The sequence below is a fragment of the Bombina bombina genome, chromosome 8 (assembly GCF_027579735.1).
Source record: "Bombina bombina isolate aBomBom1 chromosome 8, aBomBom1.pri, whole genome shotgun sequence".
Lineage (NCBI taxonomy): Eukaryota > Metazoa > Chordata > Amphibia > Anura > Bombinatoridae > Bombina > Bombina bombina.
In genome coordinates this window covers 334,268,363-334,293,984 of record NC_069506.1, presented here as the reverse complement: position 1 = coordinate 334,293,984, position 25,622 = coordinate 334,268,363, and the positions used below count along the sequence as shown (strand labels likewise).

Here is a 25,622-nt window from a genome sequence, read left to right as displayed (position 1 = left end):
GTCTTCTCTTTAACAAAGGAGAGAACAAATCAAATTTGATAATAGAACTACATCATATGAATTATGAAAGTATATTTGTTTACTTTACTGCCCTTTTAGCTTAAAGGGACATAAAACGCAAAATGTTTCTTTCACAATTCAGATAGACACATACAATCTTAAACAACAGTGTTGCTTTATTCTCTTGGTATCCTTTATTGAAGGAGCAGCAGTGCACTACTGGGAGCTAGCTTAACATATTGTTAAACCAGTGATAAGAGGTATGTATTTGAAACCACCAATCAGAAGCTAGCTCTCAGCTCCTGAGCCTACCTAGGTATGCTTTTCAAAAAAGAATACCAAGAGAACAAAACAAATTATATAATAGAATTAAATTGGATAGTTGTTTAAAATTGTTTGTTTTATCTAAATTATGAACTGAAAATTTGGGGGGTTTATTTTTTAATCTGTCTCTTAAATGGCCTAGCTGACAAAAAAAAGACACAATAGAGGTAGAGTAAGAGTTTGTTTGACGTTTATTGTCAAGGTTCTCAGATCTGTTATCTTTTACCACCTTTTTTTAAAGGTAAAAAACATAATTTATGCTTACCTGATAAATTTATTTCTCTTGTGGTGTATCCAGTCCACGGATCATCCATTACTTGTGGGATATTCTCCTTCCCAACAGGAAGTTGCAAGAGGATCACCCACAGCAGAGCTGCTATATAGCTCCTCCCCTAACTGCCATATCCAGTCATTCGACCAAAACAAGCCGAGAAAGGAGAAACCATAGGGTGCAGTGGTGACTGTAGTTTAAATTAAAATTTAGACCTGCCTTAAAAAGACAGGGCGGGCCGTGCACTGGATACACCACAAGAGAAATAAATTTATCAGGTAAGCATGAATTATGTTTTCTCTTGTAAGGTGTATCCAGTCCACGGATCATCCATTACTTGTGGGATACCAATACCAAAGCTAAAGTACACGGATGAAGGGAGGGACAAGGCAGGCTTAAATGGAAGGAACCACTGCCTGTAGAACCTTTCTCCCAAAAATAGCCTCAGAAGAAGCAAAAGTATCAAATTTGTAAAATTTTGAAAAGGTATCAAGCGAAGACTAAGTCGCCGCCTTGCAAATCTGTTCAACAGAAGCCTCATTCTTAAAGGCCCAAGTGGAAGCCACAGCTCTAGTAGAATGAGCTGTAATTCTTTCAGGGGGCTGCTGTCCAGCAGTCTCATAGGCTAAGCGTATTACGCTCCGAAGCCAAAAAGAAAGAGAGGTTGACGAAGCTTTTTGACCTCTCCTCTGTCCAGAGTAAGTCACAAACAGTGTAGATGTTTGGCGAAAATCTTTAGTAGCTTGTAAGTAAAACTTCAAAGCTCGGACCACGTCCAGATTATGTAAAAGACGTTCCTTCTTTGAAGAAGGATTAGGACACAATGATGGAACAACAATCTCTTGATTGATATTCTTGTTAGAAACTACCTTAGGTAAAAACCCAGGTTTTGTACGCAGAAGTACTTTATCTGAATGGAAAATCAGATAAGGAGAATCACATTGTAAGGCAGATAACTCAGAGACTCTCCGAGCCGAGGAAATAGCCATCAAAAACAGAACTTTCCAAGATAAAAGTTTAATATCAATGGAATGAAGGGGTTCAAACGGAACCCCTTGAAGAACTTTAAGAACCAAGTTTAAGCTCCATGGGGGAGCAACAGGTTTAAACACAGGCTTAATTCTAACCAAAGCCTGACAAAAAGCTTGAACGTCTGGAACTTCTGCCAGACGCTTGTGCAAAAGAATAGACATAGCAGAAATCTGTCCCTTTAAAGAACTAGCTGATAATCCTTTTTCCAAACCCTCTTGGAGAAAGGACAATATCCTAGGAATCCTAACCTTACTCCATGAGTAATTCTTGGATTCACACCAATAAAGATATTTACGCCATATCTTATGATAGATTTTCCTGGTGACAGGCTTTCGTGCCTGTATAAGGGTATCAATGACTGACTCGGAGAAGCCACGCTTTGATAAAATCAAGCGTTCAATCTCCATGCAGTCAGTCTCAGAGAAATTAGATTTCGGATGATTGAAAGGACCTTGTAGTAGAAGGTCTTGTCTCAGAGGCAGGGTCCATGGTGGAAATGATGACATGTCCACTAGGTCTGCATACCAGGTCCTGCGTAGCCATGCAGGCGCTATCAATATCACCGATGCTCTCTCCTGTTTGATTTTGGCAATCAGTCGAGCGAGCAGAGGAAACGGTGGAAACACATAAGCCAGGTTGAAGAACCAAGGCGCTGCTAGAGCATCTATCAGTGCCGCTTCTGGGTCCCTGGACCTGGATCTGTAACGAGGAAGCTTGACGGTTCTGGCGAGACGCCATGAGATCCAGTTCTGGTTTGCCCCAACGATGAACCAATTGAGCAAACACCTCCGGATGGAGTTCCCACTCCCCCGGATGAAAAGTCTGACGACTTAGAAAATCCGCCTCCCAGTTCTCTACACCTGGGATATGGATTGCTGATAAGTGGCAAGAGTGAGTCTCTGCCCAGCGAATTATCTTGGAGACTTCTAACATCGCTAGGGAACTCCTGGTTCCCCCTTGATGGTTGATGTAAGCCACAGTCGTGATGTTGTCCGACTGAAATCTGATGAACCTCAGGGTTGCTAACTGAGGCCAAGCTAGAAGAGCATTGAATATTGCTCTTAACTCCAGAATATTTATTGGGAGGAGTTTCTCCTCCTGAGTCCACGATCCCTGAGCCTTCAGGGAATTCCAGACTGCACCCCAACCTAGAAGGCTGGCATCTGTTGTTACAATTGTCCAATCTGGCCTGCGAAAGGTCATACCTTTTGGACAGATGGACCCGAGAAAGCCACCAGAGAAGAGAATCTCTGGTCTCTTGATCCAGATTTAGCAGAGGGGACAAATCTGTGTAATCCCCATTCCACTGACTGAGCATGCATAGTTGCAGCGGTCTGAGGTGTAGGCGCGCAAATGGTACTATGTCCATCGCCGCTACCATCAAGCCGATTACTTCCATACACTGAGCCACCGAAGGGCGCGGAATAGAATGAAGAACACGGCAAGATTTTAGAGCTTTGATAACCTGGATTCTGTCAGGTAAATCTTCATTTCTACAGAATCTATCAGAGTCCCTAGGAAGGAGACTCTTGTGAGTGGGGATAGAGAACTCTTTTCCTCGTTCACCTTCCACCCATGTGACTTGAGAAATGCCAGAACTATGTCCGTATGTGACTTGGCAATCTGAAAGCTTGACGCCTGTATCAGGATGTCGTCCAGATAAGGGGCCACTGGTATACCTCGCGGTCTTAGGACCGCCAGAAGCGATCCCAGAACCTTTGTAAAGATTCTTGGAGCTGTAGCTAACCCTAAGGGAAGAGCCACAAATTGGTAATGCCTGTCCAGAAAGGCAAACCTTAGGAACCGATGATGATCTTTGTGAATCGGTATTTGAAGGTAAGCATCCTTCAAATCCACTGTGGTCATGTACTGACCCTCCTGGATCATAGGTAGGATGGTCCGAATAGTTTCCATTTTGAACGATGGAACTCTGAGGAATTTGTTTAAGATCTTTAGATCCAAAATGGGTCTGAAGGTTCCCTCTTTTTTGGGAAACACGAACAGATTTGAATAAAAGCCCTGTCCCTGTTCCGTCTGTGGAACTGGACAGATCACTCCCATAACTAGGAGGTCTTGCACACAGCGTAAGAATGCCTCTTTCTTTATCTGGTTTACAGATAATCTCGAAAGGTGAAATCTCCCTTGAGGAGGGGAAGCTTTGAAGTCCAGAAGATATCCCTGAGATATGATCTCCAACGCCCAGGGATCCTGAACATCTCTTGTCCACGCCTGGGCGAAGAGAGAAAGTCTGCCCCTACTAGATCCGTTACCGGATAGGGGGCCGTTCCTTCATGCTGTCTTAGAGGCAGCAGCAGGCTTTCTGGCCTGCTTGCCTTTGTTCCAGGACTGGTTAGGTTTCCAGCCCGGCTTGGATTGAGCAAAAGTTCCCTCTTGTTTTGTAGCAGAGGAAGTTGATGCTGCACCTGCCTTGAAATTTCGAAAGGCACGAAAAATAGACTGTTTGGCCCTTGATCTGGCCCTGTCCTGAGGAAGGGTATGACCCTTTCCTCCAGTAATGTCAGCAATAATTTCCTTCAAACCAGGCCCGAATAGGGTCTGCCCCTTGAAGGGAATGTTAAGTAATTTAGACTTTGTAGTCACGTCAGCTGACCAAGATTTAAGCCATAGCGCCCTACGCGCCTGGATGGCGAATCCAGAATTCTTAGCCGTTAGTTTAGTCAAATGAACAATGGCATCAGAATCAAAAGAATTAGCTAGCTTAAGTGTTCTAAGCTTGTCAAGTATTTCAGTCAATGGAGTAGCTGTCTGAAAGGCCTCTTCCAGAGACTCAAACCAGAACGCCCCAGCAGCAGCGACAGGCGCAATGCATGCAAGGGGCTGCAGGATAAAACCTTGTTGAATAAACATTTTCTTAAGGTAACCTTCTAATTTTTTATCCATTGGATCTGAAAAAGCACAACTGTCCTCGACAGGGATAGTGGTACGCTTTGCTAAAGTAGAAACTGCTCCCTCCACCTTAGGAACCGTCTGCCATAAGTCCCGTGTGGTGGCGTCTATTGGAAACATTTTTCTAAAAATAGGAGGGGGAGAAAACGGCACACCGGGTCTATCCCACTCCTTATTAATAATTTCTGTAAACCTTTTAGGAATTGGAAAAACATCAGTACACACCGGCACTGCATAGTATTTATCCAGTCTACACAATTTCTCTGGTACTGCAATTGTGTCACAGTCATTCAGAGCAGCTAATACCTCCCCAAGCAATACACGGAGGTTCTCAAGCTTAAATTTAAAAGTAGAAATATCTGAATCAGGTTTCCCCGAATCAGAAATGTCACCCACAGACTGAAGCTCTCCTTCCTCAGCTTCTGCATATTGTGACGCAGTATCAGACATGGGCCTTAAAGCATCTGCGCGCTCTGTATTACGTCTAACCCCATTTCTATTGCGCTTTCCTCTGAATTCAGGCAGTCTGGCTAATACCGCTGACAGGGTATTATCCATGATTGCCGCCATGTCCTGCAAAGTAATCGCTATGGGCGTCTTTGATGTACTTGGAGCCATTTTAGCGTGAGTCCCTTGAGCGGGAATCAAAGGGTCCGACACGTGGGGAGAGTTAGTCGGCATAACTTCCCCCTCGTCAGAATCCTCTGGTGATAATTCTTTTAAAGATAACAGCTGATCTTTATTGTTTAAAGTGAAATCAATACATTTAGTACACATTCTCCTATGGGGTTCCACCATGGCTTTTAAACATAATGAACAAGGAGTTTCCTCTATGTCAGACATGTTTATACAGACTAGCAATGAGACTAGTAAGCTTGGAAAACACTTTAATCAAGTTAACAAGCAATATAAAAAAACTTTACTGTGCCTTTAAGAGAAACAAATTTTGCCAAAATTTGAAATAACAGTGAAAAAAGGCAGTTAAACTAACAAAATTTTTACAGTGTATGTAACAAGTTAGCAGAGCATTGCACCCACTTGCAAATGGATGATTAACCCCTTAATACAAAAAACAGATTAACAAAACGAAAAATACATTTTTTAAAACAGTCATAACAGAAGCCTTTTGAGCCCTTCAGAGATGTCCTATAGCATGCAGGGGACTGCTGAGGGAAGCTGAATGTCACAGTTTGTAATTTTAACTGCACCAACTGTAACTTTTATACTATAACAGTGGAAAGCCTCAGGAAACTGTTTCTAGGTAAAAATAAAGCCAGCCATGTGGAAAAAACTAGGCCCCAATAAGTTTTATCACCAAAGCATATATAAAAACGATTAAACATGCCAGCAAACGTTTTATATTGCACATTAATCAGAGTATATACCTCTGATAGCAAGCCTGATACTAGTCGCTATTAAATCACTGTATTTAGGCTTAACTTACATTAATTCGGTATCAGCAGCATTTTCTAGCAATTCCATCCCTAGAAAAACTTAAAACTGCACATACCTTATTGCAGGATACCCTGCACGCTATTCTCCCTCTGAAGTTACCTCACTCCTCAGATATATGTGAGAACAGCAGTGGATCTTAGTTACTTCTGCTAAGATCATAGAAAACACAGGCAGATTCTTCTTCTAAATGCTGCCTGAGATAAAATAGTACGACTCCGGTACCATTTAAAAACAATAAACTCTTGATTGAAGAAAAAACTAACTATATTACACCACTTTCCTCTTACTACATCCAGCTATGTTGAGAGTTGCAAGATAATGACTGGGTATGGCAGTTAGGGGAGGAGCTATATAGCAGCTCTGCTGTGGGTGATCCTCTTGCAACTTCCTGTTGGGAAGGAGAATATCCCACAAGTAATGGATGATCCCTGGACTGGATACACCTTACAAGAGAAATTAAAATCTGGAAATACAGTAGCAAAACAGTTTTAAAGGTTTTAAAAGTGTTTAAAGGGACACAACCTTTCCTTTGTATCTTAAAGGTACACTAGATTTTTCTTTGCATAAATGTTTTGTAGATTATCCATTTGTCCATCTGGGGGTGTTTTTGTAACAATGTATAGTTTTGCTTATTTTTAATAACATTCTGCTGATTTTCAGACTCCTAACCAAACTAGGGCCTAGATTTGGAGTTCGGCGGTAAAAGGGCTGTTAACGCTCCACGGGCTTTTTTCTGGCCGCACCATAAATTTAACTCTGGTATCGAGAGTTCAAACAAATGCTGCGTTAGGCTCCAAAAAAGGAGCGTAGAGCATTTTTACCGCAAATGCAACTCTCGATACCAGAGTTGCTTACGGACGCGGCCGGCCTCAAAAATGTGCTCGTGCACGATTCCCCCATAGGAAACAATGGGGCTGTTTGAGCTGAAAAAAAACCTAACACCTGCAAAAAAGCAGCGTTCAGCTCCTAACGCAGCCCCATTGTTTCCTATGGGGAAACACTTCCTACGTCTGCACCTAACACTCTAACATGTACCCCGAGTCTAAAGACCCCTAACCTTACACTTATTAACCCCTAATCTGCCGCCCCCGCTATCGCTGACCCCTGCATATTTTTTTAAACCCCTAATCTGCCGCTCCGTAAACCGCCGCAACCTACGTTATCCCTATGTACCCCTAATCTGCTGCCCTAACATCGCCGACCCCTATATTATATTTATTAACCCCTAATCTGCCCCCCTCAACGTCGCCGACACCTGCCTACACTTATTAACCCCTAATCTGCCGAGCGGACCTGAGCGCTACTATAATAAAGTTATTAATCCCTAATCCGCCTCACTAACCCTATCATAAATAGTATTAACCCCTAATCTGCCCTCCCTAACATTGCCGACACCTACCTTCAATTATTAACCCCTAATCTTCCGATCGGAGCTCACCGCTATTCTAATAAATGGATTAACCCCTAAAGCTAAGTCTAACCCTAACACTAACACCCCCCTAAGTTAAATATAATTTTTATCTAACGAAATAAATTAACTCTTATTAAATAAATGATTCCTATTTAAAGCTAAATACTTACCTGTAAAATAAATCCTAATATAGCTACAATATAAATTATAATTATATTATAGCTATTTTAGGATTAATATTTATTTTACAGGCAACTTTGTAATTATTTTAACCAGGTACAATAGCTATTAAATAGTTAAGAACTATTTAATAGTTACCTAGTTAAAATAATAACAAATTTACCTGTAAAATAAATCCTAACCTAAGATATAATTAAACCTAACACTACCCTATCAATAAAATAATTAAATAAACTACCTACAATTACCTACAATTAACCTAACACTACACTATCAATAAATTAATTAAACACAATTCCTACAAATAAATACAATTAAATAAACTAGCTAAAGTACAAAAAATAAAAAAGAACTAAGTTACAGAAAATAAAAAAATATTTACAAACATAAGAAAAATATTACAACAATTTTAAACTAATTACACCTACTCTAAGCCCCCTAATAAAATAACAAAGCCCCCCAAAATAAAAAATTCCCTACCCTATTCTAAATTAAAAAAGTTACAAGCTCTTTTACCTTACCAGCCCTGAACAGGGCCCTTTGCGGGGCATGCCCCAAGAATTTCAGCTCTTTTGCCTGTAAAAAAAAACATACAATACCCCCCCCCAACATTACAACCCACCACCCACATACCCCTAATCTAACCCAAACCCCCCTTAAATAAACCTAACACTAAGCCCCTGAAGATCTTCCTACCTTGTCTTCACCATCCAGGTATCACCGATCCGTCCTGGCTCCAAGATCTTCATCCAACCCAAGCGGGGGTTGGCGATCCATAATCCGGTGCTGAAGAGGTCCAGAAGAGGCTCCAAAGTCTTCCTCCTATCCGGCAAGAAGAGGACATCCGGACCGGCAAACATCTTCTCCAAGCGGCATCTTCGATCTTCTTCCATCCGGAGCGAAGTGGCAGGATCCTGAAGACCTCCAGCGCGGAACATCCATCCGGACCGACGACTGAACGACGAATGACTGTTCCTTTAAGGGACGTCATCCAAGATGGCGTCCCTCGAATTCCGATTGGCTGATAGGATTCTATCAGCCAATCGGAATTAAGGTAGGAATTTTCTGATTGGCTGATGGAATCAGCCAATCAGAATCAAGTTCAATCCGATTGGCTGATCCAATCAGCCAATCAGATTGAGCTCGCATTCTATTGGCTGTTCCGATCAGCCAATAGAATGCGAGCTCAATCTGATTGGCTGATTGGATCGGCCAATCGGATTGAACTAGATTCTGATTGGCTGATTCCATCAGCCAATCAGAAAATTCCTACCTTAATTCCGATTGGCTGATAGAATCCTATCAGCCAATCGGAATTCGAGGGACGCCATCTTGGATGACGTCCCTTAAAGGAACAGTCATTCGTCGTTCAGTCGTCGGTCCGGATGGATGTTCCGCGCTGGAGGTCTTCAGGATCCTGCCACTTCGCTCCGGATGGAAGAAGATCGAAGATGCCGCTTGGAGAAGATGTTTGCCGGTCCGGATGTCCTCTTCTTGCCGGATAGGAGGAAGACTTTGGAGCCTCTTCTGGACCTCTTCAGCACCGGATTATGGATCGCCAACCCCCGCTTGGGTTGGATGAAGATCTTGGAGCCAGGACGGATCGGTGATACCTGGATGGTGACGACAAGGTAGGAAGATCTTCAGGGGATTAGTGTTAGGTTTATTTAAGGGGGGTTTGGGTTAGATTAGGGGTATGTGGGTGGTGGGTTGTAATGTTGGGGGGGGGGATTGTATGTTTTTTTTTACAGGCAAAAGAGCTGAAATTCTTGGGGCATGCCCCGCAAAGGGCCCTGTTCAGGGCTGGTAAGGTAAAAGAGCTTGTAACTTTTTTAATTTAGAATAGGGTAGGGAATTTTTTATTTTGGGGGGCTTTGTTATTTTATTAGGGGGCTTAGAGTAGGTGTAATTAGTTTAAAATTGTTGTAATATTTTTCTTATGTTTGTAAATATTTTTTTATTTTCTGTAACTTAGTTCTTTTTTATTTTTTGTACTTTAGCTAGTTTATTTAATTGTATTTATTTGTAGGAATTGTGTTTAATTAATTTATTGATAGTGTAGTGTTAGGTTAATTGTAGGTAATTGTAGGTAGTTTATTTAATTATTTTATTGATAGGGTAGTGTTAGGTTTAATTATATCTTAGGTTAGGATTTATTTTACAGGTAAATTTGTTATTATTTTAACTAGGTAACTATTAAATAGTTCTTAACTATTTAATAGCTATTGTACCTGGTTAAAATAATTACAAAGTTGCCTGTAAAATAAATATTAATCCTAAAATAGCTATAATATAATTATAATTTATATTGTAGCTATATTAGGGTTTATTTTACAGGTAAGTATTTAGCTTTAAATAGGAATCATTTATTTAATAAGAGTTAATTTATTTCGTTAGATAAAAATTATATTTAACTTAGGGGGGTGTTAGTGTTAGGGTTAGACTTAGCTTTAGGGGTTAATACATTTATTAGAATAGCGGTGAGCTCCGATCGGAAGATTAGGGGTTAATAATTGAAGGTAGGTGTCGGCGATGTTAGGGAGGGCAGATTAGGGGTTAATACTATTTATGATAGGGTTAGTGAGGCGGATTAGGGGTTAATAACTTTATTATAGTAGCGCTCAGGTCCGCTCGGCAGATTAGGGGTTAATAAGTGTAGGCAGGTGTCGGCGACGTTGTGGGGGGCAGATTAGGGGTTAATAAATATAATATAGGGGTCGGCGGTGTTAGGGGTAGCAGATTAGGGGTACATAGGGATAACGTAGGTGGCGGTCGGCAGATTAGGGGTTAAAAATTTTAATCGAGTGGCGGCGATGTGGGGGGAGCTCGGTTTAGGGGTACATAGGTAGTTTATGGGTGTTAGTGTACTTTAGGGTACAGTAGTTAAGAGCTTTATAAACCGGCGTTAGCCAGAAAGCTCTTAACTCCTGCTATTTTCAGGCGGCTGGAATCTTGTCGTTAGAGCTCTAACGCTCACTTCAGAAACGACTCTAAATACCAGCGTTAGAAAGATCCCATTGAAAAGATAGGCTACGCAAATGGCGTAGGGGGATCTGCGGTATGGAAAAGTCGCGGCTGAAAAGTGAGCGTTAGACCCTTTAATCACTGACTCCAAATACCAGCGGGCGCCCAAAACCAGCGTTAGGAGCCTCTAACGCTGGTTTTGACGGCTACCGCCGAACTCCAAATCTAGGCCTAGATGTATACACTTGCTTACAGACTACTGCTGGCTCCAGTTTGTGTAATCTGTCTTTTCATATACAGGGGAGTGTTTGCTCTTCTTGTTTTCCCAGCCCCTTTAACTGGGTGTTACAGTCAAACTTCATCAACAGTGCTAAACTGGGAGCCATGCAGTTATATGACAATTAGTGTATACTGTATATTTATATCAGTATCTGTACATATTCTGTATAGTAGTGTCTATTACATGCAGTTATATGACAATTAGTGTATACTGTATATTTATATCAGTATCTGTACATATTCTGTATAGTAGTGTCTATTACATGCAGTTATATGACAATTAGTGTATACTGTATATTTATATCAGTATCTGTACATATTCTGTATAGTAGTGACTATTACATGCAGTTATATGACAATTAGTGTATACTGTATATTTATATCAGTGTCTGTACATATTCTGTATAGTAGTGTCTATTACATGCAGTTATATGTAATTAGTGTATACTGTATATTTATATCAGTATCTGTACATATTCTGTATAGTAGTGTCTATTACATGCAGTTATATGACAATTAGTGTATACTGTATATTTATATCAGTGTCTGTACATATTCTGTATAGTAGTGTCTATTACATGCAGTTATATGTAATTAGTGTATACTGTATATTTATATCAGTGTCTGTACATATTCTGTATAGTAGTGTCTGTTACATGCAGTTATATGACAATTAGTGTATACTGTATATTTATATCAGTATCTACATATTCTGTATAGTAGTGTCTATTACATGCAGTTATATGACAATTAGTGTATACTGTATATTTATATCAGTATCTGTACATATTCTGTATAGTAGTGTATGTTACATGCAGTTATATGACAATTAGTGTATACTGTATATTTATATCAGTATCTGTATATATTATGTATAGTAGTGTCTATTACATGCAGTTATATGACAATTAGTGTATACTGTATATTTATATCAGTATCTGTACATATTCTGTATAGTAGTGTCTATTACATGCAGTTATATGACAATTAGTGTATATTTATATCAGTATCTGTACATATTCTGTATAGTAGTGTCTATTACATGCAGTTATATGACAATTAGTATATACTGTATATTTATATCAGTATCTGTACATATTCTGTATAGTATTGTCTATTACATGCAGTTATGACAATTAGTGTATACTGTATATTTATATCAGTATCTGTACATATTCTGTATAGTAGTGTCTATTACATGCAGTTATATGACAATTAGTGTATACTGTATATTTATATCAGTATCTGTACATATTCTGTATAGTAGTGTCTATTACATGCAGTTATATGACAATTAGTGTATACTGTATATTTATATCAGAATCTGTACATATTCTGTATAGTAGTGTCTATTACATGCAGTTATATGACAATTACTGTATACTGTATATTTATATTTATATTTATATCAGTATCTGTACATATTCTGTATAGTAGTGTCTATTACATGCAGTTATATGACAATTAGTGTATACTGTATATTTATATTTATATCAGTATCTGTACATATTCTGTATAGTAGTGTCTATTACATACAGTTATATGACAATTAGTGTATACTGTATATTTATATCAGTATCTGTACATATTCTGTATAGTAGTGTCTATTACATGCAGTTATATGACAATTAGTGTATACTGTATATTTATATCAGTATCTGTACATATTCTGTATAGTAGTGTCTATTACATGCAGTTATATGTAATTAGTGTATACTGTATATTTATATCAGTACATATTCTGTATAGTAGTGTCTATTACATGCAGTTATATGACAATTAGTATATACTGTATATTAATATCAGTATCTGTACATATTCTGTATAGTAGTGTCTATTACATGCAGTTATATGACAATTAGTGTATACTGTCCCTTTAAACATGATTTAAAATATACTTGTTTATTGTCTGCAGCTCATACTGGAGTGATTCACGGGACTTTACAGTTGGTGGGCAGTGGGGAATGCAGAGGCAGAATTGTTTTGGGAATATTCAAATAAAGCTATAAAATAGGTAAGTAATATTTTCCCTGTTAAACATAATTCTGTGTCTTGTTAGTTTTTGTGTCAGTTTTGATTTTTTTTTTTAATGGTGTTTCAAAATGTATTAGTTATTATGCACATTCTGCACAGTTGGAATGTGTTCACAAACAAGCTCTTAATGGAAATAATCTTTGCATAATCTCAAATATAAAAGTTAGTTTAAGATTAGAACAAAAATCAATACCCAAAATTCCAAATAATGAAGCAATATTTATCAATTTTATAAGCCATCGGGGCCGCTCTAAAAAATATTCCCAGTCATTCTGAGACCGAGGGATCTCCATATAAAACAACTCCTACAACTAAAATCAGAATATGCATGTATGTGCGTACATGTGTGTGTGTATTTGATAAAGCCATATAATAATGCTTATATATAGGTTAAAACTTAGTCCTCACCAGTTTGCAGTTAAAGTGAATGTAAACTCTCACAAATAAGTGCCCGGTTTTTAAAAATGCTTTTAAAAACATGGGCACTTTCTTTCATAAAAGTTTACATTTCACCGGTTTTGTTAAAATACTTACCTTTTCTTCTTGCAAAGCCAGAGCAGCGCTTCCCCCACCCGTCGCTCGTCTCTTCTTACGTCAGCAATGACAAATCCGGCTTCCTGCAATCATGGCTTCCCCCCCAGAGCAAACCTTGCCTGAGGCGACGTCGTGATTGGAGGAAGCCAGATTCTTCATTGCTGACGTATGAAGAGATGAGAGGCGGGTGGGGAAGCGCTGCTCCGGCTTTGCAAGAAGAAATGGTATTTTAACAAAACCGGTAAAATGTAAACTTTCATGAATGAAAGTGCCCCTGTTTTTAATAGGATTTTTAAAACCCGGTGATTCATTTGTGAAAGTTTACTTTCACTTTAAAGGACCAATAATTAAACTTGACATTTCAACAATGCATGAAATGTTTCATTATTGCAATATACATTCATTATTTATTTTGCAGCATTTTGCTGTAAAATACATCTAAAAAAATGTTTGTTTCACTTTCTCCCAGGGAGGCTTGGGTTAATACTTTTTATGCAATTTATGTGAGCTTTTGTTTACTTTCCCCTCCCTCCCTAAGCTTTTATGCTGTCACATGTTTTTAAAAGGTCTATTATCAGTTTTGCATAAACAATCATGATAGGCAAATCATTCTGTGCAATAGTAACCAAGTTGAATCAGCGCTAAACCTTCGTAAGATACGAGGCTCACTTTTTTTCTTTCATGAATCAGATAGAGCAGCAATGTTAAGCAACTTTCTAATTTCCTCACATTATCATTTTTTCTTTGTTATCTTGGTATCTTTATTTGAAAAGCAGGAATTTAAGCTTAGCAGCTAGCCCATTTTTGGTTTTAGCACCTGGGTAGTGCTTGCTGATTGGTGGCTGCAATGCACTTGTGGAAGATAGCTGAACACACCGAGTGAGCCAATGTCAATAGACATATTTTTGCAGCAACCAATCATTGTTACTCTTAAGCCTACCTAGGTATGATTTTCAAATAAGGATGCCAAGAGGAACAAATTAGAGAAAATAATTAAATTGTTTAAAATTGTATGCTCTATCTAAATCATAAAAGAAAAGAGTTTGAATTTATTTCCCTTTAAGGCAAATGAATTAGTGCAAACAGAGATTGCAGCTGCAAGATTTGTGGAAGCTGTCCTAATGCTGTACTCTTGTGTAAGTTCTTATTTCAAAGCAAAGAACCACACCCCAAAGTATAGCATAAGCCTCTTATTTCAAAAGGTCAAAATCAGTGTGGGAATGAGAAGTAATTAATAAAGTTCAAAAGAATGAAGCCACACATAATTTAGTATAAACCTTTTTATATGCATCATTTAGTATACACCTTTTTATATGCACCATTTAGTATACACCTTTTTATATGCATCATTTAGTATACACCTTTTTATATGCACCATTTAGTATACACCTTTTTATATGCACCATTTAGTATACACCTTTTTATATGCATCATTTAGTATACACCTTTTTATATGCACCATTTAGTATACACCTTTTTATATGCACCATTTAGTATACACCTTTTTATATGCACCATTTAGTATACACCTTTTTATATGCACCATTTAGTATACACCTTTTTATATGCATCATTTAGTATACACCTTTTTATATGCACCATTTAGTATACACCTTTTTATATACACCATTTAGTATACACCTTTTTATATACACCATTTAGTATACACCTTTTTATATGCACCATTTAGTATACACCTTTTTATATACACCATTTAGTATACACCTTTTTATATGCACCATTTAGTATACACCTTTTTATATACACCATTTAGTATACACCTTTTTATATACACCATTTAGTATACACCTTTTCTCTTGTTAAGTGTATCCAGTCTACGGATCATCCATTACTTATGGGATATTAACTCCTCCCCAACAGGAAGTGCAAGAGGATTCACCCAGCAGAGCTGCTATATAGCTCCTCCCCTAACTGCCATTACCAGTCATTCTCTTGCACCCAACGACTAGATAGGATGTGTGAGAGGACTATGGTGATTATATTTAGTTTTATACCTTCAATCAAAAGTTTGTTATTTTATAATAGCACCGGAGTGTGTTATTCCTTCTCTGGTAGAATTTGAAGAAGAATCTACCTGAGTTTTTACTATGATTTTAGCCGGCGTAGTTAAGATCATATTGCTGTTTCTCGGCCATCTGAGGAGAGGTAAACTTCAGATCAGGGGACAGCGGGCAGATTAATCTGCAAAGAGGTATGTAGCAGCTTATTATTTTCTGACAATGGAATTGATGAGAAAATTCTGCCATACCGATATAATGTAAACTCAGCCTTAAATGCAGTAGCAGCAACTGGTATCAGGCTGTCATGTATGTATATTTTACACTTCAGTATTCTGGGGAATGGCACTTCACTGGAATTATACTGTGTGCATAAGACTTTAGCCTAATTTGCAGGGACTGGCAACAGGCTCTTTAATAACACTTAATTTATGTTAAACGTTTTTTGCTGGCATGTAAAATCGTTTCATTTTCTGAGGTACTGGGTGAATAAAATGTTTTGGGCATTATTTTTTCCACTTGGCAGTTGTTTTATTTAATTTATGACAGTTTACTGATCTCTCTCACTGTTGTGTGTGAGGGGGAGGTCAAAAAATTCAGTCAGAAGCTCATTGTATTTCCTGCATGATCCGGTTCATCTCTACAGAACTCAGGGGTCTTCAAAACTTGTTTTGAGGGAGGTAATCATTCACAGCAGAGCTGTGAGATTGTAGTTGACTGTGATAAAAAAACGTTTATTTCTGTAACTTTTTTTTCTGCTATCAGGGTTAGTTATCCTTCGCTAATGGGAACAAGCCTTTGCTAAAATTGTGTTTTTTACAAAGATTTGATGCTATAACCTTTCAGTTTATTAACTTTCAACTGTCATAACTCTTTCTGTGCTTCTTATAGGCACAGTACGTTTTCATATTATAGTAAATTACTTGAAAAGTATTTCCAAGTTGCTAGTTTATTTGCTAGTGTGTTAAACATGTCTGATTCAGAGGAAGACATCTGTGCTATATGTGCTAATGCCAAAGTGGAGACCAATAGAAATTTATGTACTAACTGTATTGATGCTACTTTAAATAAAAGTCAATCTGTACAAATTGAACACATTTCACCAAACAACGAGGGGAGAGTTATGCCGACTAACTCGCCTCACGTGTCAGTACCTGCATCTCCCGCTCGGGGGGTGCGTGATATTGTGGCGCCGAGTACATCTGGGCGGCCATTACAAATCACATTACAGGATATAGCTACTGTTATGACTGAAGTTTTGGCTAAATTACCAGAACTAAGAGGTAAGCGTGATCACTCTGGGGTGAGAACAGAGTGCGCTGATAATGTTAGGGCCATGTCAGATACTGCGTCACAACTTGCAGAACATGAGGACGGAGAGCTTCATTCTGCGGCTGACGGTTCTGATCCAAACAGATTGGATTCAGATATTTCAAATTTTAAATTTAAGCTGGAAAACCTCCGTGTATTACTAGGGGAGGTGTTAGCGGCTCTGAATGATTGTAACACAGTTGCAATACCAGAAAAAATGTGTAGGTTGGATAAATATTTTGCGGTACCGTCGAGTACTGACGTTTTTCCTATACCTAAGAGACTTACTGAAATTGTTACTAAGGAGTGGGATAGACCCGGTGTGCCGTTCTCACCCCCTCCGATATTTAGAAAGATGTTTCCAATAGACACCACCACACGGGACTTATGGCAAACGATCCCTAAGGTGGAGGGAGCAGTTTCTACTTTAGCTAAGCGTACCACTATCCCGGTGGAGGATAGCTGTGCCTTTTCAGATCCAATGGATAAAAAGTTAGAGGGTTACCTTAAGAAAATGTTTGTTCAACAAGGTTTTATATTGCAACCCCTTGCATGCATTGCGCCTGTCACGGCTGCAGCAGCATTTTGGTTTGAGTCTCTGGAAGGGACACTTGAATCAGCTCCATTAGATGAGATTACACACAGGCTTAAAGCTCTTAAGTTAGCTAACTCATTTATTTCAGATGCCGTAGTACATTTAACTAAGCTTACGGCTAAGAATTCCGGATTCGCCATTCAGGCGCGCAGAGCACTGTGGCTAAAATCCTGGTCAGCTGACGTTACTTCTAAGTCTAAATTTCTTAATATACCTTTCAAAGGGCAGACCTTATTCGGGCCCGGATTGAAAGAAATTATCGCTGACATTACAGGAGGTAAAGGCCATGCCCTGCCTCAAGACAGAGCCAAACCTAAGGCTAGACAATCTAATTTTCGTTCCTTTCGGAATTTCAAAGCAGGAGCAGCATCAACTTCCTCTGCTCCAAAACAAGAAGGATCTGTTGCTCGCTACAGACAAGGCTGGAGACCTAACCAGTCCTGGAACAAGGGCAAGCAGGCCAGGAAACCTGCTGGTGCCCCTAAAACAGCATGAATTGAGGGCCCCCGATCCGGGAACGGATCTAGTGGGGGGCAGACTTTCTCTCTTCGCCCAGGCTTGGGCAAGAGATGTCCAGGATCCCTGGGCGCTAGAGATAATATCTTAGGGATACCTTCTGGACTTCAAATACTCTCCCCCAAGAGAGAGATTTCATCTGTCAAGGTTGTCAACAAACCAAATAAAGAAACGCTGCGTACAAGAGCTTTTATTAATGGGAGTAATCCATCCAGTTCCACGGTCGGAACAGGGACAAGGGTTTTACTCAAATCTGTTTGTGGTTCCCAAAAAAGAGGGAACTTTCAGGCCAATCCTGGATTTAAAGATCCTAAACAAATTCCTAAGAGTTCCATCGTTCAAAATGGAGACTATTCGGACAATTTTACCCATGATCCAAAAGGGTCAGTACATGACCACAGTGGATTTAAAGGATGCTTACCTTCACATACCGATTCACAAAGATCATTACCGGTATCTAAGGTTTGCCTTTCTAGACAGGCATTACCAGTTTGTAGCTCTTCCATTCGGATTGGCTACGGCTCCGAGAATCTTCACAAAGGTTCTGGGTGCTCTTCTGGCGGTACTAAGACTGCGAGGAATTGCGGTAGCTCCGTACCTAGACGACATTCTGATACAAGCTTCAAGCTTTCAAACTGCCAAGTCTCATACAGAGTTAGTACTGGCATTTCTAAGGTCGCATGGATGGAAGGTGAACGAAAAGAAGAGTTCTCTCTTTCCACTCACAAGAGTTCCCTTCTTGGGGACTCTTATAGATTCTGTAGAAATGAAGATTTACCTGACAGAAGACAGGTTAACAAAGCTTCAAAATGCATGCCGTGTCCTTCATTCCATTCAACACCCGTCAGTAGCTCAATGCATGGAGGTGATCGGCTTAATGGTAGCAGCAATGGACATAGTACCCTTTGCACGCCTACATCTCAGACCGCTGCAATTGTGCATGCTAAGTCAGTGGAATGGGGATTACTCAGACTTGTCCCCTACTCTGAATCTGGATCAAGAGACCAGAAATTCTCTTCTATGGTGGCTTTCTCGGCCACATCTGTCCAGGGGGATGCCATTCAGCAGGCCGGACTGGACAATTGTAACAACAGACGCCAGCCTACTAGGTTGGGGCGCTGTCTGGAATTCTCTGAAGGCTCAGGGACAATGGAATCAGGAGGAGAGTCTCCTACCAATAAACATTCTGGAATTGAGAGCAGTTCTCAATGCCCTTCTGGCTTGGCCCCAGTTAACAACTCGGGGGTTCATCAGGTTTCAGTCGGACAACATCACGACTGTAGCTTACATCAACCATCAGGGAGGGACAAGAAGCTCCCTAGCAATGATGGAAGTATCAAAGATAATTCGCTGGGCAGAGTCTCACTCTTGCCACCTGTCAGCAATCCACATCCCGGGAGTGGAGAACTGGGAGGCGGATTTCTTAAGTCGTCAGACTTTTCATCCGGGGAGTGGGAACTTCATCCGGAGGTCTTTGCCCAAATACTTCGACGTTGGGGCAAACCAGAGATAGATCTCATGGCGTCTCGACAGAACGCCAAGCTTCCTCGTTACGGGTCCAGATCCAGGGATCCGGGAGCGGTTCTGATAGATGCTTTGACAGCACCTTGGACCTTCGGGATGGCTTATGTGTTTCCACCCTTCCCGATGCTTCCTCGATTGATTGCCAGAATCAAACAGGAGAGAGCATCAGTGATTCTAATAGCGCCTGCATGGCCACGCAGGACTTGGTATGCAGATCTAGTGGACATGTCATCCTGTCCACCTTGGTCGCTACCTCTGAAACAGGACCTTCTGATCCAGGGTCCCTTCAAACATCAAAATCTAATTTCTCTGAAGCTGACTGCTTGGAAATTGAACGCTTGATTTTATCAAAACGTGGTTTTTCTGAGTCAGTTATTGATACCTTAATACAGGCTAGGAAGCCTGTTACCAGAAAGATTTACCATAAGATATGGCGCAAATACTTATATTGGTGCGAATCCAAGAGTTACTCATGGAGTAAGGTTAGGATTCCGAGGATATTGTCTTTTCTACAAGAAGGTTTAGAAAAGGGTTTATCCGCTAGTTCCTTAAAGGGACAGATTTCAGCTCTGTCCATTCTTTTACACAAACGTCTGTCAGAAGTTCCGGACGTTCAAGCTTTTTGTCAGGCTTTAGCTAGGATCAAGCCTGTGTTTAAAACTGTTGCTCCACCATGGAGTTTGAACTTAGTTCTTAATGTTTTACAGGGAGTTCCGTTTGAACCCCTTCATTCCATTGATATCAAGTTGTTATCTTGGAAAGTTCTGTTTTTAATGGCGATTTCCTCGGCTCGAAGAGTCTCTGAGTTATCTGCCTTACATTGTGATTCTCCTTATCTGATTTTTCATTCAGACAAGGTAGTTCTGCGTACTAAACCTGGGTTCCTACCTAAGGTGGTCACTAACAGGAATATCAATCAAGAGATTGTGGTTCCATCTTTGTGTCCTAATCCTTCTTCGAAAAAGGAACGTCTGCTACACAATCTAGATGTAGTCCGTGCCCTGAAATTTTATCTACCGGCAACTAAGGATTTTCGACAAACGTCTTCCCTGTTTGTCGTTTATTCTGGTCAGAGGAGAGGTCAAAAAGCTTCGGCTACCTCTCTCTCCTTTTGGCTTCGTAGCATAATACGGTTAGCCTATGAGACTGCTGGACAGCAGCCTCCTGAAAGAATTACAGCACATTCTACTAGAGCTGTGGCTTCCACTTGGGCCTTTAAGAATGAGGCTTCTGTGTTGAACAGATTTGCAAGGCTGCAACTTGGTCTTCTCTTCATACTTTTTCCAAATTTTACAAATTTGACACTTTTGCTTCTTCGGAGGCTGTTTTTGGGAGAAAGGTTCTTCAGGCAGTGGTTCCTTCCGTATAAAGAGCCTGCCTGTCCCTCCCGTCATCCGTGTACTTTAGCTTTGGTATTGGTATCCCATAAGTAATGGATGATCCGTGGACTGGATACACTTAACAAGAGAAAACATAATTTATGCTTACCTGATAAATTTATTTCTCTTGTAGTGTATCCAGTCCACGGCCCGCCCTGTCACTTTAAGGCAGGTAATTTTTCCATTAAACTACAGTCACCACTGCACCCTATGGTTTTCCTTTCTCTGCATGTTTTCGGTCGAATGACTGGTAATGGCAGTTAGGGGAGGAGCTATATAGCAGCTCTGCTGGGTGAATCCTCTTGCACTTCCTGTTGGGGAGGAGTTAATATCCCATAAGTAATGGATGATCCGTGGACTGGATACACTACAAGAGAAATACATTTATCAGGTAAGCATAAATTATGTTTTTATATGCATCATTTAGTATACACCTTTTTTATATGCATCATTTAGTATACACCTTTTTATATGCATCATTTAGTATACACCTTTTTATATACACCATTTAGTATACACCTTTTTATATACACCATTTAGTATACACCTTTTTATATACACCATTTAGTATACACCTTTTTATATACACCATTTAGTATACACTTTTTTATATACACCATTTAGTATACACCTTTTTATATGCATCATTTAGTATACACCTTTTTATATGCATCATTTAGTATACACCTTTTTTATATGCATCATTTAGTATACACCTTTTTATATGCATCATTTAGTATACACCTTTTTATATGCATCATTTAGTATACACCATTTAGTATACACCTTTTTTATGCATCATTTAGTATACACCTTTTTATATGCATCATTTAGTATACACCTTTTTATATACACCATTTAGTATACACTTTTTTATATGCATCATTTAGTATACACCATTTAGTATACACCTTTTTTATATGCATCATTTAGTATACACCTTTTTATATGCATCATTTAGTATACACCATTTAGTATACACCTTTTTATATAATGTTATACCTATAAACAAAAGAAGAGAGAAAACCCTCTAATAATTTGTGAGCTTTTTTCAGCCCATATTAACCTGATTATTAGATTTGAATCTGTCAATCCTTAATCTTTAAATTTTTTCTGTTGAAATATATTTTTTCTATATTTCCCTAAGCCAGAACAAAAAATAATAACCAAAATTAAAACAATCACTTTTTCCCCTCTATAACTTATGTATACAGTCAACAGAAAACATTCCAGTATATTATTTATACTCTGTACAACCAAATAATACTCCTAAATTATCTTCCTGTTATTATAGAGTTAGTATACTTAAAATAAATCTTCTTAGTTAAACAACCTCATATCAACTTTATACTATCACTATTGCAGTTAAGAATCGCATCTGTTACCTTTCGACACAACCACCAAGAGGAGAGAAAAAAAAAAAAGGAAAAAGGGAGAAAAGGGGAATTTCCTCACTCTTCCTCTCTCCCCCCCCCTCCCCCCAGTAACTCCCTCGAGTCTTGTCCAGTTACCATATCCCCAATAGTACCAGCTCTGTGTTCTGAAAGGGAAATATAATATAATCTATCTCTGTGGCCGGGAGAGATTTAATAAATGGTGCCCATTTACCAAAGAATTTTCTAATGTCAGAGTCATTATTAATATTCGTGTCACGTTGTTCTAACATGCATTGTTTTTTGAGGAAGTTTTTTATTTCTACCACACTGAGAATTTCTCTCGTCTTCCATTTTTTAAATATTAAATACCTGGCTGCCAAAATAGAGACACTTATTATCTTTTCATTTAATTGTTGTTCTATCTGATTATCGAAACAAAATATAATTAAACTTGCCGACAGCTCCAGAGGGGAAATCTTAAGAGTAATATTGATCCAGAATTCTAATTTGTGCCAAAATTGCCTGATCAAGGGGCAATTAAACATCATGTGTATGAGATCTGCCTTGACCAAAGAGCATTTAGGGCATTTATAAAAATTCATATTCTGAAGCTTATGGCCTTTTTCTAGGGTATAGTGAAATTTATGTAATAACTTAAGATGAGCCTCTCTCCATGTTGCTGAAAGAGTAGCCTGGGCCACTTTGTGAATAGATTTTTGTATAAATGTATGGTCAATATATTCCTGAGCCATAATTAGTCTCCAGTCTTGAGCAATTTTCTCTAGAGTGTGTCTCCCTCCACCAGCTCCTAAGAGATAATAACAATAGGAAATGGACATACGTCCCTTCTTAACTAACGTGAGCCAGTCCTCTAGATCTCCCAATTCCCATTGCCACTCTCCCTCCTTCATTAGCTCTAATGCGTAATGCCTTACTTGCAAAAACGCAAAAAACTCCTTATTGGAAAGGTTAAAACTATTTTTAATTTCTTCAAATGTTTTAATATATTTTTTTCTCTTTATCGATAAATTGTATTATCGTATTCAGTCCAACAGATTGCCAGTTCTTGAAAATTGCAGAGTCTAATCCAACTTGGAATAATGGGTTCCCCATAATAGGGAGATATTTAGAAACCTTACAATTGATAGAAAGAAGCTTCCCTATCCTCCACCAAGCCTTTAAAGGATTAAAGATCATTTTAATTTCCTTGATTCTAGATGGCATACCTTTTGGATCACAATGCAGCAATGCACGTGGGAGATATGGGTCACAAACACTTTCTTCCAATGCGTTGTTTAAGACATAGTTGTTGCAGGAGACCCAGTCTGCCGCAATTCGTGCTAGAAAAGCGAGATTGTAAAGCCGTAAATCAGGTAATGCAAAGCCAGCAAATATTTTGGCATGTGTTAATTTGTTCAAGACTATCCTGGGTTTTCTCTTCTGCCAGATGAAGCTTCTAAGCCAGCTGTTTAGCCCTCGAATATCCCTATCATAAAGTATTAGTGCTGTATTCTGTAATACGTACAATAATTTGGAAAGGAGGACCATTTTAAACAGGGCTATCCGTCCTGAGATAGAGAGAGGTAAGTTTTCCCAACATCTAAGTTTATCTTTGATTATAGTCGGGATTGGAGGGATATTAAAGTTATATAAATCCAGTGGATTAGTGGGTATTACTATGCCTAAATACTTAAATGACTCCTTAACTGTTCTAAAAGGGCTATTCAAAAAAGAATCCTTATTTTTTCTAAGCCAGTACAACTCTGATTTCGTAACATTTATTTTGTAACCAGAGAATAATCCAAATTGGTTAGTAATTTTCAGGAGCTTAGGTATATTAACCTTAGTATTTGACAGGTAGACAAGGATGTCATCCGTGTATAAGGCTAATTTCATCTCCTGTCTACCTATCACAACCCCTTCCAGCTGTGACCTAATCCTAATGGTTAACGGTTCAATACATAGGTTAAAAAGGAGAGGGGAGAGGGGACAACCCTGCCTAGTTCCTCTACTAAGTACAATTTGTGAAGAGACAATATTATTCACAATTATGCTTGTTGAAGGAAGGTTGTACAAGTTCATGATAAATTTGGGAAAGCTTCCTTTAAACCCAAATTGTCCCAGAGAAGTGAAAAGATGATCATGCTGTATCGAATCAAATGCCTTCTCGGCATCAATTGTCACAATAGCTAAGTCAGGAGTTTGTTCCCCCTTCCCCCTCTCCTTCCTTCCTGCATTGTAAAAATGTTCTGTTACCACTAAAACCTCTCTGATTTTTGCTGAGGAATTCCGTGAGTTTAAAAATCCTGCTTGGTCTTTGTTTATGATATTCGGTAATATCCCCTGTAGTCTTTTAGCCAGGATTGACATAAAAACCTTATAGTCAACGTTTAATAGGGCTATAGGTCTATATGACTCCCTTTGAGCTGGATCTTTTCCGCCTTTAAGAATAAGAGTTGTAAAGGAGGCTGAGAAAGCTTTCGGCACCAATTCTCCTTTAATATACATAGCATTGTATAAATTACTGAGATGAGGCGCGATCTCTGAGGACAAAATCTTATAGAATTCGCTTGGTAGACCGTCCGGCCCTGCAGCTTTATTAGTAGCAGATTCAGAGATCACTTTCTCTATTTCCTCTACCCTTATCGGAGCATTAAGAGTCTCTATTGAGTCTACAGATACCTTGAGGCAGCCGATTTTACTCCAGAAATCCTCTGCCTGTGTTAAATCAGATTTTCTAGAGGTATATATCTCTTGATAATATTTGGCCATTTCCTTATGTATATCTATATTTTCCGTAAGAAGCTTCCTGTCTACAAGAAGTTTTTCGATAAATGATGACTTTTTATCGTTTTTAACCAATTTAGCGAGTAATTTACCGGATTTATTTCCGTATCTGTATAATTTAGATTGTAGTTTTAACTCTGACTGAGTTTCTCTATAAATAGCAAAAGTATCTTTATCATTTTTCGCCCGAAGATAGCTTGCCCAGTTAGCCGGATTTTTTGTCAAGAGAAGGCGGTTATATGAGTTAATCACTGCATTATTTAACTCTCTTTCTCTAGATCTTAGTTTCTTACTTATCATTGCATTATAAGCAATAATTTCACCTCTCATAACCGCTTTGGCCGCTTCCCAAAGAATCAAGGGGCGGTCCCAGTATTCTCTATTACACTGAATATAATCCTCAAATTTGATCTTCAACTGAGCTTTAAATTTTGTGTCTGATGCTAAGAAGGAGGGAAAGTGGAAACACAAGGAACCTGGTCCAGAGACTGTCAATTGAAAGTTCAGAGAAATTGGTCCATGATCAGAGAGAAAGATGGGTAGTATCTTTGCTCTTACTTTGACTGTGCACAACCTTTCATCGATTAGGAAAAGGTCAATTCTTGACATAGTCTTATGTGCTTTGGATAAGCACGTGAATTCCCTAACATCAGGGTTCTGAATCCTCCATATATCTCTGATGTTCAAATTTTGCTTGATTTTGGCCAATAATTTAGTTTCTAAAT

At 39.0% G+C, this 25,622-nt stretch overlaps 1 protein-coding gene across 6 annotated transcripts in view; it reads left to right on the top strand.

Annotated features, from left to right (window-relative positions):
• The window catches only part of ST3GAL4 (ST3 beta-galactoside alpha-2,3-sialyltransferase 4), a 722,373-nt gene that overhangs the window by 68,437 nt on the left and 628,314 nt on the right, over positions 1-25,622 (top strand). For 5 of the 6 annotated variants that reach the window (XM_053691566.1, XM_053691565.1, XM_053691562.1 and 2 more), the window contains one exon: positions 12,739-12,837. The gene's annotated coding sequence lies outside the window, so the exon portion shown is untranslated. Of the gene's footprint in view, positions 1-12,738; positions 12,838-23,361; positions 23,484-25,622 lie in introns of those variants that run through there. The other variant, XM_053691567.1, reaches the window with a different exon arrangement.